This window comes from Schistocerca gregaria, unplaced genomic scaffold (assembly GCF_023897955.1).
Source record: "Schistocerca gregaria isolate iqSchGreg1 unplaced genomic scaffold, iqSchGreg1.2 ptg000350l, whole genome shotgun sequence".
In the NCBI taxonomy this organism is placed as follows: domain Eukaryota; kingdom Metazoa; phylum Arthropoda; class Insecta; order Orthoptera; family Acrididae; genus Schistocerca; species Schistocerca gregaria.
In genome coordinates this window covers 1,269,000-1,273,446 of record NW_026061810.1, presented here as the reverse complement: position 1 = coordinate 1,273,446, position 4,447 = coordinate 1,269,000, and positions in this window count along the sequence as shown.

Below are 4,447 nucleotides of genomic sequence, written 5' to 3'. Positions count from 1 at the left end.
ACAGAATGACTCCAGATGTGCATCGGAAACTACTACTGTTCTTCCAGGGAACGATCAAAGCGTAGACTGTTTGAGACATTACTCCCATGGAAGAAAGTGGGCATGGTGACTGTTGTATTCAATCCCGAGGCAAATTCTGTGTTTCATCAACACTTTGAAGGTCCACAGATTACAGAATGCCTCAAGATGTTCATCGGAAACTACTATTGGTCTTCCAGGGAACGATCAAAGCGTAGACTGAGATATTACTCCCGTGGAGGAAAGTGCACATGGTTACTTTTGTATTCAATCCTGATGCAATGTCTGTGTTTCAACAACACTCTGATAGTCCACAGACTACAGAATGCCACCTGATGTGCATCGGAAACAAATACTGGTCTTCCAGGGACGATGAAACCGTAGATTGTTTGAGACATTACTCCCATGTAATAAAGTGCGCATGGTGACTCTTGTATTCAATCCCGCTGCTATTTCTGTGTTTCAACAACACTCTGATAGTCCACAGATTACAGAATGCCTCCGGATGTGCATCGGAAACTACTACTGGTCTTCCAGGGAACGATAAAAGAGTGGACTGTTTGAGACATTACTCCCATGGAGGAAAGTACCCATGGTGACTGTTGTATTCAATCACGATGCAATTTCTGGGTTTCATCAACACTTTGATGAACCACAGATTACAGAATGCCTCCAGATGTGCATCGAAAAATACTACTGGTCTTCGAGGGAACGATCAAATCATAGACTGTATGAGACATTACTCCTATGGGGGAAAGTGCGCATGGTAACTGTTGTATTCAATCACGATGCAATTTCTGTGTTTCATCAACACTCTGACAGTCCACAGATTACAGAATGCTTCCAGATGAGCATCGGAAACTAATACTGGTCTTCCAGGGAACGATCAAAGCGTAGACTGTTTGAGACATAACTCCTATGTAGGAAGGTGCGCATGGTGACTGTTGTATTCAATCCCGATGTAATTTCTGTGTTTCATCAACACTCTGATAGTCCACAGATTACACAATGCCTCCATATGTGCATCGGAAACTACTACTGGTCTTCCAGGGTACGATCAAAGCGTAGACTGTTTGAGACATTTCTCCCATGGAGGAAAGTGCGCATGGTGACTGTTGTATTCAATGCCGATGCAATTTCTTTGCTTCATCAACACTCTGATAGTCCACAGATTACAGAATGCCTCCAGATGTGCATCGGAAACTGCTACTGGTCTTCCAGGGAGCGATCAATGCGTAGACTGTTTGAGACATTACTCCCATGGATGAAAGTGCGAATGGTGACTGTTGTATTCAATCCCGATCTAATTTCTGTGTTTCATCAACACTCTGATAGTCCACAGATTACAGAATGCCTCCAGATGTGCATCGGAAACTACTACTGGTCATCGAGGAAACGATCAAAGCATAGACTGTTTGAGACTTTACTCCCGTGGAAGAAAGTGCGCGTGGTGACTGTTGTATTCAATCCCGATGCAATTTCTTTGCTTCATCAACACTCTGATAGTCCACAGATTACAGAATGCCTCCAGATGTGCATCGGAAACTGCTACTGGTCTTCCAGGGAGCGATCAAAGCGTAGACTGTTTGAGACATTACTCCCATGGATGAAAGTGCGAATGGTGACTGTTGTATTCAATCCCGATCTAATTTCTGTGTTTCATCAACACTCTGATAGTCCACAGATTACAGAATGCCTCCAGATGAGCATCGGAAACTACTACTGGTCATCGAGGAAACGATCAAAGCATAGACTGTTTGAGACTTTACTCCCGTGGAAGAAAGTGCGCGTGGTGACTGTTGTATTCAATCCCGATGCACTTACTATGTTTCATCAACACTCAGTTAGTCCACAGACTACAGAATGCCTCCAGATGTGCATCGGAAACTACTACTGGTCTTCCAGGGAACGATCAAGTCGTAGACTGTTTGAGAATTACTCCCATGGAGGAAAGTGGTCATGGTGACTGTTGCATTCAATCCCGATGCAATTTCTGTGTTCATCAACACTTTGAAAGTCTACAGATTACAGAATGCCTCCAGATGTGCATCGGAAACTACTACTGGTCTTCGAGGGAACGATCAAAGCATAGACTGTTCAGACATTACTCCCATGGGGGAAAGTGCGCATGGTAACTGTTGTATTCAATCCCGATGCATTTTCTGTGTTCATCAAAACTCTCATAGTCCACAGATTACAGAATGCTTCCAGATGTGCATCGGAAAATACTACTGGTCTTCAAGGGAACGATCAAGGCGTAGACTGTTTGAGACATTACTCTTATGTAGGAAAGTGGGCATGGTGACTGTTGTATACAATCCCGATGTAATTTCTGTGTTTCATCAACACTCTGATATTCCACAGATTACAGAATGCCTCCATATGTGCATCGGAAACTACTATTGGTCTTCCAGGGAACGATCAAACCGTAGACTGTTTGAGACATTACTCCCATGGAGGAAAGTACGCATGGTGACTGTTGTATTCAATCCCGAAGCAATTTCTGTGTTTCATCGACACTCTGATAGTCCACAGATTACAGAATGCCTCCAGTTGTGCATCGGAATCCACTACTGGTCTAACAGGGAACGAACAAAGCGCAGAATGTTTGAGACATTACTCCCATGGATGAAAGTGCGCATGGTGACTGTTGTATTCAATCCAGATGCAATTTCTGAGTTTCATCAACACTCTGATACTCCACAGATTACAGATTGCCTCCAGATGTTCATCGGAAACTACTACTGGTCTTCCTGGGAACGATCAAAGCGTAGACTGTTTGAGACATTACTCCCATGGAGGAAAGTGCGCATGGTGACTGTTGTATTCAATCCCAATGCAATTTCTGTGTTTCATCAACACTCAGATATTCATCAGATTACAGAATGCCTCCAGATGTGCATCGGAAACTACTACTGGTCTTCCAGGGAACGACCAAATCGTAGACTGTTTGAGTCATTGCTCCCATGGAGGAAAGTGCGCATGGTGTGTGTAGTATTAATTCGCGATGTAATTTCTGTGTTTCAGTCCACAGTTTACAGAATGGCTCCAGATGTGCATCGGAAACTACTACTGGTCCTCCAGGGAACGATCAAGGAGTAGACTGTTTGAGACATTACTCCAAGGAGGAAAGATCGCATTGGTGACTGTTGTATTCAATGCCGATACACTTTCTGTGTTTCATCAACACCCGGATAGAAAACAGATTACATAGTGCTTCCAGATGTTCATCGGAAACTACTACTGGTCTTCGAGGAAACGATCAAATCGATGACAATTGAGACAAAACTCCCATGGAGGAAAGTGCGCATGGTGACCGTTGTATTCAATCCCGATGTAATTTCTGTGTTTCATCAACACTCTGATAATCCACTGATTATAGAATGCCTCCAGATGTGCATCGGAAACTACTACTGTTCTTCCAGGCAACAATCAAAGCGTAGACTGTTTGAGACATTACTCCCATGGAGGAAAGTGCGCATGGTGACTGTTGTATTCAATCCCGAGGCAAATTCTGTGTTTCATCAACACTTTGAAGGTCCACAGATTACAGAATGCCTCAAGATGTTCATCGGAAACTACTATTGGTCTTCCAGGGTACGATCAAAGCGTAGACTGAGATATTACTCCCATGGAGGAAAGTGCGCATGGTTACTGTTGTATTCAATCCCAATGCAATTTCTGTGTTTCATCAACACCCGGATAGACCACAGATTACAGAATGCTTCCAGATGTGCATCGGAAACTACTACTGGTCTTCAGGGGACGATCAAACCGATGACAGTTTGAGACATTACTCCCATGGAGGAAAGTGCGCATGCTGACTCTTGTATTCAATCCCGCTGCTATTTCTGTGTTTCAACAACACTCTGATAGTCCACAGATTACAGAATGCCTCCAGATGTGCATCGGAAACTACTACTGGTCTTCCAGGGAACGATAAAAGAGTAGACTGTTTGAGACATTACTCCCATGGAGGAAAGTACCCATGGTGACTGTTGTATTCAATCACGATACAATTTCTGGGTTTCATCAAAGCTTTGATGAACCACAGATTACAGAATGCCTCCAGATGTGAATCGAAACTACTACTGGTCTTCCAGGGAACGATCAAAGCGTAGACTGTTTGAGACATTACTCCCATGGAGGAAAGTGCGCATGGTGACTGTTGTATTCAATCCCGATTGAATTTCTGTCTTTTATCAACACCCGGATAGACCACAGATTACAGAATACCTCTAGATGTGCATCGGAAACCACTACTGGTCTTCGAGGGAACGATCAAATCATAGACTGTTTCAGACATTACTCCCATGGAGGAAAGTGCGCATGGTGACTGATGTATTCAATCACGATGCAATTTCTGTGTTTCATCAACACTCTGACAGTGCACAGATTACAGAATGCTTCCAGATGTGCATCGGAAACT